This window comes from Camelus dromedarius, chromosome 30 (assembly GCF_036321535.1).
Source record: "Camelus dromedarius isolate mCamDro1 chromosome 30, mCamDro1.pat, whole genome shotgun sequence".
Taxonomy (NCBI): domain Eukaryota; kingdom Metazoa; phylum Chordata; class Mammalia; order Artiodactyla; family Camelidae; genus Camelus; species Camelus dromedarius.
The window spans coordinates 24515156-24526595 of NC_087465.1; the positions used below are offsets into that span (position 1 = coordinate 24515156).

The following is an 11440-nucleotide window of genomic DNA, read 5'->3' on the forward strand; positions in this document are numbered from 1 at the left end:
AAATGAACTGGTTGTGGTTTTTATCTATTATTCCTTTATTTTTGGGCTAAAATGACTTCTAGTGGTGACTAGTACCCAAAGACCTCTCTTGAGTTTTCTGTGTAAGAAAAAAAATATTAAAGAACTAATCACCCTAGCCAAAAATGAAGATACTAACCTTGACTAAATTCAGGATGTTAAAAGGGAGTACTTCATGGAGTGGTAATCTTACTTTTTCACAGGAAAGAAGTAGAGCTGTCCAGTCTCTCAAATCTTAATTCAAAGTAATGGCAGATAATTTTAGGAGGTAATTTTATGGGGTAATTCAGTAGCAAAGTACATTTACTTAAAAATACCTCTGGTTTCTGGGCAGTGCTGATGGCCACTGATGGGCCTCCCTTTCCAAAAAAGGAGTGAATTAGATTATATTTCCTTAAAAGTTCATTCCATTCCAAAACTTAATATAAGTTAAGATGAAAGGAGTAGGCTTACTAATGGGCACTGGTGTACTTTAGCAACTCTTTTGCCTGCCCTAATTTTAAAAGGTTGTGCATTTTAGGATTTTTGGCTGAGAGGGCATTGGGGGCCCAGCAGTGGAACACCAGCTCTGCAGTAGGCAGATTGATGGGGCTGGATTTATCAAGTCTGATCAGTTTTAGAGGAAGTTTCTGAATGTGTTTCTGATCATTAAAATATTAATTTATTGCCAAATTTTATTCTTTAAATGCAGGTAAACAAGTGACAACCAAACTCACAGGTGCTTAATCATTGGCTAAAAGTTCCAGAAGACAAGCTACAGGTATTTAGGCAATTCTTACCTTATTCTTAATCCCCAAGAAATTAATAGATGTTATGTAAAAATATCCCTTGCCATTAATTCAGTTTAATGCTCATGCAATGTTTTATATTGAGGTTGCTAGATAATTATTAGTTTTAAATACTAAGACATCTGACACTTTGATAGTCTGTTACTATACAATAAGTATTTATAAGTGCTTTTGAACAGTTCAAATAAAATTAAATTTTTCAATTGTATTTCTTGTTAGATTATCATTGAAGTGACGGAAATGTTGCATAATGCCAGTTCACTCATCAATGACATTGAAGACAACTCAAAACTCTGACATGGCTTTCCAGTGGCACACAGCATCTACGGAATTCCATCCGACATCAATTCTGCAAATTATATGTATTTTCTTGGCCTAGAGAAGGTCTTAACCCTTGATCACCCGGATGCAGTGAAGCTCTTTACCCGCCAGCTTTTAGACCTCCATCAGGGCCAAGGCCTTGACATCTACTGGAGGGATAATTACACCTGTCCCACAGAAGAGGAGTATAGAGCGATGGTGCTGCAGAAGACAGGTGGACTGTTTGGCTTAGCAGTAGGTCACATGCAGTTGTTCTCTGATTACAAAGAAGATTTAAAGCCACTACTTAACACACTTGGGCTCTTTTTCCAAATTAGGAATGATTATGCTAATCTGCACTCCAAAGAATATAGTGAAAACAAAAGCTTTTGTGAAGATCTAACAGAGGGAAATTCTCATCCCCTATGATTCATTCTATTTGGTCGAGTCCTGAAAGCACCCAGGTGCAGAATATCTTGTGCCAGAGAACCGAAAATGTAGATATTAAAAAATACTGTGTATATTATCTGGAGAATGTAGGTTCTTTTGAATACACCCGGGATACTCTTAAAGAGCCTGAGTCTAAAGCCTATAAACAAATTGATGCATGTGCATCTTCTCAGTACTTATTTTTATAAGATGTAAATGTTCAACAGTAAAACTAGTAGTTACTATTTCTGGTGGTTTTGATTTTTTTTTCTTTTTGGTTTATTAAAGTAAATTTATCATACATCTTATAGAATGTTTATTGTATACTTAGTACTTTAAAGTTTGTTTAAAAAAATATATTTTCCATACCTTAGCATTTTGCTGGGAAATGTGCAGACGAGACCATTAGAAAACAACATGATGGACATTATTAAGTGTGAAATGAGTACCACCCAGAACGTAGCTAGAGGCCACCGGAAAGGGGGAGCTTAACAGTTTGCTGGTTATTAGGAGGCTGGGATGAATTTGTGGAGCAGTGATTCGGGAAGATTTGGTGGGATTTGAAAGTACGTAGAGAAAAGTCACAAGTTTATTGATTCACTAATTTTATTAGTCCTCTTTAATATAGTTTTTTTTTCTCTTGGTGGGGGAGGTAGTTAGGTTTACTTATTTACTTATTCTTAGAGGAGGCACTGGGGACTGAACGCAGGACCTCATGCACACTAAGCATGCACTCTACCACTTGAGCTATACCCTCCCCCCCTCTTTCATATAGTTTTATCATAAAAATTGTGGGTTTAAGTCATTGGTGTTTTAGACAGAAGACTCATCCACAGCCTCTTCAGATATGCCTAAAGCTTTTTGGAGGAGCTACTTAGGGTGACGTGAGACAGTTCACTCTGAGGCGGGGAAACACTGGGAGGGTGTAGGACAGTTTGGACACAGGCTTTGATGTTAGGTGCGAAGTGGAGGAAAGGACAGTGGGACATGATGCAAGCCGATCACTAAAAGACAAATACCGTGTGATACCACTTCCATGAGATATTTAGAGTAGTCGAGTTAATAGAGATTGAAGGCAGAGGCTGGGGAGAGGTGCTTACGAGGAGTTATTTAATGAGTGTAGACTTTGCAGTTTTGTAAGACGATAAAGTTTCTGTGATGGATTGCACACCAATGTGAATGTATCTAATGCCACTGAACTGTGCACATAAAAATGGTTAAGATGATAAATTTTATGGCATGTGTATTTTACCACAATTAAATCTCTTTTCGAAAAAGGACAGCAGATGGATTTGTTTCCAGTTAGGCTCTTGTACTTTGGAGTTGTTATGTTTTAAGTGGTAATTTAGGAGCAAATGACATTTTTGCCTTTACATGTTCCCAGATTCTTAGTCTCCCAACATGAACCACCCATCAGTGAAACCTTCTTCAATTTCCCTGCCTGGAAATCTTGTTCACTTCATTTCCACTGCCCACTTCGATTGTCAGCTTAACTAGGGCAGGTTTTCCGCATGGAGCCTTCCTCACTCTTAACCCACCAGGTTGTTGTCAGTACCGAATGTGATTTCTTGCGTTACTAATTATAGGTCTTCATTTTTTGCTGTTAGTTACCTCTGCTAACTAAGATGTAAGTTCCTTATAAGAGCATGTCTTCTCCTTCCATATGTGCCTCATGATGGAAAGGTCAGCGGGGGTCAGGGCTCAGCCTGTCAGTGTCCTGCCTGGGGCTCCTCATCTCCGTTCCAGGCATTTCCCACTGATGTAGCATTTCCTACTGATGTAGCATTTCCTACTGGAGAGGTGTCAGCGTGAGTGGTCTTCAGACCTCCTGCCAGTTGTTTTGGTACAATCTTGAACAAATATCAGGAAAGATTAAGGAAAATACACTTGGGGAAAAGAATACATTTTGAAGAACTTTTTTCTGATACGAATTCACGAAGTGCTAGTGTTCTCACCTTTTCTGTTGCGCATCCAACATCTCTTTGGATCTCTTGGTGGCTGAACAAGGTAGGAGTTGTGATAACTGAATCTGTACCTGCGGTGGCACTAGACTCACCATGATTAAACTTCCCCTTATCAGCTACTGTTATTCTGAACTTGTGATACTTTTTTTTTGATGTGTGGTATTTCTTTTCCTTTATCTAAATATAGAATCTGATACATGATCTTAATGGCTATCATATTTACTAGATGTTGAACACTGCTGCACACTGTAACTCATTTAGTGCTTACGACAGCTCTGTGGGGCAGCCCTAATCTCATGCATGTTTTACAGATGGGGAAACTCAGATGTGGGTTAAATTATCCAGGGCTCTGTGGTTAGCATGTGCTAGGAGAGGTGGAATTTCTCTCCAGCAGACTGGCTGCATGGAACGTCCCTAGAACATTAAATTGGAGCAAATATGACATAAATTCTTATTTATTTTTCAGGATTTTTTCAGTTGCAGGAGAAAGAAAGCCAGCTCAAACTGATGTAAACAAAGGAAGGAATTTGGTGGTTCATTTAACTGGGCTGGTGAAAGGCTTTGCGCACAGCTGGATCAGCTCTGCTTTCCTCTTTGGCCTTAGTTTCAGACAAGTTTCTTCCATGTGCTGGCAGGCGTGACCCTCAGCTGCTCCAGGTTTAAGTGGTCCTTTTGTCTTCAGGTTTTGGGAAAGAGAAAGATGAATCCTCCATTCGGGGTCCTTCTTGTTGACCGAGAACAAGTACTGCCAGCTGTTTCTCCAGTCAGGATGGGTTAATTTGGGATCAGCAGAGAACTGTGCTTTGGAGTCTGCGGTGCTGGTGGGCCGTGGGGAAGGAGAGTGCTCTAACAGAGAGAAAGGGAAGTTGGGAGCCTAGATGAACAGTGTCCATGGTTTTCCGTTGGCTGCAGCCATGCAAGGAAGGAGTCTTTCTTCTTCCTGCTGGGCTCCACTGTCGTCACAGGGTATGAGAGTCCCCTCTTCTGGTCCTTTGACTCGGTTTAATTGATGTTTGTGTTTATTAATTTTTATGATGTTATTTCCTAAAAGATTGGCTCTGCTTGGGTTAGGATCTCCACAAGGAAATGGAGGTGAAGAGTCATCACATCGGCTGCCCTGGACACATGTCCTCTGCTCTAGTGGGGGAGGGACAGCCCACTGGACAAAGAAAGTGCACTTCCCAAAAGGGGAGAGGATGTGGGGCTGAAAGGGGCAGCAAATAGGTGAGGACCATTTTGGCAGGGTAGGTGGGGCTCCTGCTCTTGGTTCGCGTGCCTTTCCCTAGTTAAGATTCTTCCACTGCAAAAAATTAGTTGTTTTTAGAGAACATGTTAAAATTTTGAATATTGTACAATTAGGATAAGGAAAATGAAAGCAGTTTTGTCAAGTGCTGTCATTTACTGTCAACAATATGTTTTGTTGTTGACGCTGGAGTCTCACCACTGAGTTCCTCTCGTGTCCTCCTGTCTTCTTAATTGATTCTTTATCTAGGATAAAGACCCTTTTAGCAGTCTGATGAGGCCGGTGAACTCCTCCTTACAGTGTTTTTAAATACAGAAAAACATGGGATTTCACATGAAATCCTTTATGTGAAATAAAGTTATCAAATTACTTTAAACATTGTAATATAATAGTATATGTGTTTCAGTATCAATATATTAAATAACAAAATCCAGGGGCAGGTCTAATAACTATTGTAATTTTGAAGTGGTGATGGATGTAAAGTTCATTTCAAGATGTCTGTAACAGCTATAATATGCTATAAAATACTTGTGATCACAGGTGCTGCTAATCCATCTGATTTTTTCCCCTATTTTTATAATTTAGGGAAGTGCTAAATTTCAGTTAGAACTTAGTGAAAATCTTCAGGTAGAAGATACGTTAACAGTCCACTGACCGCGGGTGAAGAACACCTTGCTTAGGCTCTGCGTGGGTGATCAGACTAGCCCTCCAACTTCCTGGTGAGACTGACGTCCCACTTTCCTCTTGCTAGTTGTCCCTGGTTCCCTGTCTGATGACTTCTGTTATGTTTCTTCGACCAGTGTTCCTTGGTGCAGCCTTTGGGTTTCTGAGAACTGTACGCTTGGACTGTCCATTACAGAGCTCTCCCCACTTTCGGGGAGAGTCATCTATGTCTTGTTGAATGCACTGATGCCAGTTGTTAACCTTGACCTTCCTCCAGCCTGAGTTTCTGGTGTTCATGGCTTAACTGCTGAGACACATTCCCTCCCAGATTTCATTCCTAATAAACATATGTAGTAACTCAGATCTTGGCCTTGCTCCTCCTTTCTTGTCTACCCAGATAATGGTCAGCTTCATTCTAAAGTATTGTGCCTCTCAGGAATTGGGGAAAATAGTAGAATCTGAAAAAAAAAAAGACACAAATGAACTTATTTACAAAACAGAAACAGACTCACAGACGTAGAAAGCAAATTTATGGTTACCAGAGGGGAAGGGAGGTGGGAAGGGATAAATTAGGAGTATGAGATTTGCAGATACTAACTACAGTATACAAATTAGGTAAACAGGTTTACACTGTAGAGCACAGGGAACTATGTTCAGTATCGTATAGTAACCTGAATGAAAAAGAATATGAAAAGGGACATACGTATGTATATGAATGAATGAAACATTATGCCATGCACCAGAAATTGACACAACATTGTAAGCTGACTACAATTAGAAAAAAAAAGAAAACATGATTGAGGAGAATGGATGCTAAAATTTTATGAAGAGGGAAAAATTGTTTGTGAACCATTGAATTGCATGCTGTTGGGAAGAAAGAGTGTGACATATAACCAGAGCAGTGGAGGAAATAGCCAGCAATTTTGATTTAGGAAGAGATATTATAGCAAAAGCACAGTAACTGAACTTGTGGTCTCAAGTGTCCTTTCTAGGAAGATATATGCAATACTGTGAATATCACTGAAACTTGCTGGGATAGAATGGACTCATTATCTGAATTAAAATACTTATCTTTGTTCCAAACAATCCAGTGTAGAACTTGGGAGATGAATAGTGTGTATCAGGAAGATCTGTGTACTTGTTTGGGGCCAAGAGTATTGGCATTAGAGTGGAAAGCATAAAGGACAAGGAACAAGAAGTGGGAGGATCCTCAGTGATGCTACAGATCATTTGGGAAGGAGGAGAATAAGGTGGTTTCTCGCCTTACACAGATTATAAAAGTGGCACAAAAGTAGGTTAGCTTTGTGATGGAAGATGTCAGCTATCTTAAATTCTGCTAGAGGCCCATTCCTTTCTAGGGAAAAGACCTGATTCTGGTTTTGTGTGTGTGTGTGTGTGTGTGTGTGTGTGTGTGTGTGTGTGTGTGTGTGTGTGTGTTTAACCATTTAAGTTCCTTGGAAGAAACAAAAGGAGAGGAAAGATTCCTTCAGTTTGAAATCTCATTAACAGGAAGGAGGAAACAGGTAAAGGAGAAGACCCTGAAATATTGTGGGAGAAGAAACTGGAATTTTTGAGAGTCTTCCCAAACAAACAAAATGTTGAGTGTAATCAAACTGCTCCCTTGGGTATTAAGAAGGTGTACTTTGAAAAATGGAGAATAACCATACTCTTAAGATTCAGTGTCCCAGTTACAACTGAATCAAATCAAAGTTCTATAAAACCTAAACTTTGGGGAATTACATTCTAGATTTTTTTTTAACCATAGTAAAATACAGATAATATAAAACTTACCATCTTAGCCATTTTTAAATGTGCAGTTTAGTAGTGTTAAGTATATCCGTATTACTGCTCAACCATCGGTATCATCTGTCCCCAGAACTCCCTTCATTTTGCAAAACTGAAAATGTTGCCGTTAAATAAATCCTCACTCCCCTTCCCCCAGGCAGACCACCATCCTGCTTTGTCTACGAAGTTGACTCCTCCAGGGACCTCTTTTAAGTAGAATCATACAATATTTGGTCTTTTGTGACTGGCTTATTTCACTTAGCATAATGTTTTTGAGATTCATTCCTGTATGATGTGGCAGAATTTCCTTCATTTTTAAGGCTGAATAATCCATTGTATGGATAGACCACATTTTGTTTATCCGTTCATCCATCAATGGACATTGGAGTTGTTTTCTGCCCCTTGGCTGTGGTGAATAATACTGCTGTGAGCATGAGTGCAAATACCTGCTTGAGTCCCTCCTTTTAATTCTTTTCAGAATGTTTTATTTGGGGAATTATGTAGTTATCTCATCATTAAGACCATATAGGAAACAGTTTAGATTTAAAAACTAAGAAATAAACCAATAAACCCATGGGAAATGGACAAAAGATTGTGAGCTGGTGGATCACAGAAAAGGAGATCCAAATGAATGGATCAATAGATGCTCAGCTTCCCTCGTGAAAGGAAAGGCAAATAAAATATGTATTTAATGTATCAGACTGATAGGTAACCTAAAGTTTGTTAATATTCTGTGAAAGGTGAGGTTGTGATGAAATGGGGGCTTAGACACTGCTGATGGGATTGTAAACTGGTACAGCCATCAAAAAGGTGGCTGTCATTGTCATTGTCATTACTTCTCAAAATAAAAATGCACATACCCTTTGAGTTAGCAATGCCCACTTTGAGAATGTTTCTTACAGATATTTTTGCACAAGTGTGAAAGATAAATATGCAGGGTTAATCCTTGCAGTATTATTTGCAGTAACAGAAACTTGGGAGTAACCTAAATGTCCATCAGTTTGAGGACTAGTTAAATAAATTGTTATATCTATACAAATACTGTGCAGCCATAAAAAATCTGAAAGCTCCTGATATGGCTATGGATAAATCTCTAGGACATACTATTGAATGAAAATGTAAAGAATAGAAGCACATATACATTATGCAATCATTTGTGTAAAGAAAGAAAAGAAGCACGTACTTGCTTATATCTGCATGAAGTATGTATGGAAATACACTTAAGATACTAGTGAGGCTGTTGCCAGCGGGAGGGGATGATGACCGGCAGGAGTGGAAGGGGAAATTTCAGTGTATTCCTTTTTGTACTTTTAAGTGTCATCTATTCCAAAATTAGGTGAAAAAGATATGCATAGAAAAATGCAAAGGGATTACTAAAATGGAAAAAGAGTTTTAAACCAGTGACTTTTAGACCCTTGAAAAGACCTTTTAAGAAAAATATCAGTCGGGGGAGGGTATACCTCAAGATGTAGAGCACGTGCGTCGCATGCACAGGCTCCTGGGTTGAATCCCTGGTACCTCCTCTAAAAATAAATAAAATGAATAAATTACCCCCCCCCCAAATATCAGTAATGTTGAACCTCAAAATCAACTTATGAAAATATGTGAAGACAAGAAAAAAGCTTTTAGGATTGATTTAGACTAAAAAGTAGTATAAGAATACATTGGGTAGAGTAATATATTTCTTTTAACTTTAAATCCTGAACATTTTTAAACATAAAAAAAGAAAAACACAGGAGCCCTCCTTATCTGTGGGGGATATGTTCCAAGATCCCCAAGGGATCCCTAAAACTGCAGATAGTACCAAGCCCTAATTATACTCTGTTTTTCCTAAAATGTATAAATTAAATTTATAAATTATAAAAATTAAATATAAATATAAATTAAAACATAAATTTATAAATTATAATATATAATTCATAAAATTTAATTTATAGATTAGATACAGTAAGAGATTAATAGCAATAATAATAAAATAGAGCAATTATCATATAAAAATAATAAAAATTATGTGAATGTGGTTTCTCTCAAAATATTTTATTGTACAAATTTAATGCCTTTTCCGCTTAAGCCCTTATCATGCACATGGCCATAACTTTTGCAGTTCGAGGTATGACAGAGTAAATTTCTTTTTCCTTCTTCACAAGTTCATGGATAGGTTTGTTCTTAATGTAGATCTTAGCGACTTCAGCATGTGATTTTTTTTTCCCTTATTACATGGAGCACTGTCACCTTTTCATTTAAAGGAAGCACATTGTGGCTACTTTCTGGCATCCAAACTGCCAGCGTCGTTGCACTCATGCTTTGGGGCCCTACTGAAGTGAAATGTGGGGTTACTGGAACACAAGGTCTGTGACACCTGGACAGTTGATCTGATAACCCAGACAGCTACTGAGTGACTGGCAGGCAAGCTGGAAATTTGATGAGAACAGTGCGTTATTCCTCTTGCTTTTCAAAATCATTCTCCTTTTCCTCCTCATTGTTATTAATAGAAAAAAATAACAATTACTTGTTCTAAAAACTCAACAACTCAGAGGAGTCTAAGTTAATAAATGAAAGTATTCTGTCCCTTACCCCTTCCCTCCTCTGCCTGATTAAGAGTGTATCATCCCCAGGCCGACAGTGTATTTTGATTTCAGTGAGACATTTGATAAAATTCATGACACTTGAATGTGAGTTGGATAATAGAAAGGCTTGTAACTGTAAAGTTTTACCCGTGGGTTTCTGTCTTTGGTCAGTGTCTTACATTCTGTTTTTTGTTTGTTTGTTTGTTTTGATGGGGGAGGTAATTAGGTTTCTTTACCCTTAGAGCAGGTACTGGGGATTGAACCCAGGACCTAGTGCATGCTAAGCATGCACTGTACCGCTTGAGCTATACTTTCCCCCCTTATATTCTCTTTTTGTCTTTGTTTTTATAAAAATTGCCCAGCGCAATGCTGGGAGAGATGGTTAATGTGTTGGATTATTGTATGTTTAATATAGATAAATGTAAAGTCCTATATTTATAATAATATTATAATTTATTAACTTCCACCTCAAAAAGTAGTTATTCAAGTACAGGATAGAGAAGACCTGATTGAAAGCTCTGGCTGGGAACTCCTAAGACTTTGTAGAAATAAGTAAACAAGTAGGTTTTCTCTTGGTGCCAGTGCCAATAATTAACTTTTTTTTTTTGATGGACAATTTGGCCATGGCTTTCGAGAATCTTAAACATAGTTATTTATTTTGAATAATTGTCTCAAGAATTTTTCCCAAGGAAATACTTCAAAGGATATCAATAATTTAAAAATGAAAGATCTTTTTAGCTGTTTTCTCTGGGATAGTAAACAATGAAAATATATAACAGTAGAGAAGTGATTAAGTAAACTGTGGTATCTACATGTCAAGATTAAAGTGGTTAATATGATTACCTTGTGGCTCCATAGAAAAATGTTCACAAAATGTTAAAATAAGTAGAACAGAAATTATCTGTCTTTGTATTATAGTAAAAATTATATTTACATGTTAATGAAAATTGAGAGGGCATTTAAAACTATTGTAAACTGTTTTTTAGGGTAATGTAATTATAGTGAAATTTTAACATTTTAGTTTTATGGTCAGAAAGTGATGGTAACTCAAAAATGGCTATAGAGTTTATTTCATTGCAGTCTTAATAGCAAGAAACCGTCGTTTCCATGAAAAGGGGGAAAGTGAATGTAATATTAGGCTGCCTTATTAGATGAGTGATTTTCAGACCATTGAACCCACACACAGGTCAAGTCACATTTGGAATGTGGTTTTAAGTTTTAGGTGTTGTATTTTAAGAAAAGAATCGGTAAATGAATTGTGAAGGAGAACTTGGAATTCCAATGAGAATGGTTTATCCAGGGAAAGAGTTTTAGGAGGTGGGGACAGGAAGCGGAGAGAGGAGAAACAGTAACATAATGGCAGCCTTCATATATGTCAGTGTCAGCTGGGAAGGGGAGTAGTTTGATTCTCTGTAGCTGAAGAGGGCAGAGCTAAAGTCAGTGGGTAGAAATGATCGGGTGGCATGTTTCATCTCTTTAAAGAACTATTCTTACTAGTGGGGTCACCTGAAAATTAAGTGGGCCATCTTCGTTAGTGAGCCTGTATACTTAAAGTAAAAGGCTTGGCTGGCCCCCAGAAGAACCTAACTGAGGCCCAGTGCAGTGACTGGGAGAAGGCCCAGTGCAGGCAACTAGGAAAAGTCTAACTAGCTGGGTGCGCTGGCTTCAGACAGTCTGACTGGA

At 38.1% G+C, this 11440-nt stretch overlaps 1 pseudogene; it reads left to right on the plus strand.

Moving 5' to 3' along the window:
• Positions 1-1031: 1031 nt before the first annotated feature.
• On the plus strand, positions 1032-1744 carry LOC105096310 (geranylgeranyl pyrophosphate synthase-like; annotated as a pseudogene).
• The last annotated feature ends 9696 nt before the right edge of the window (positions 1745-11440 follow it).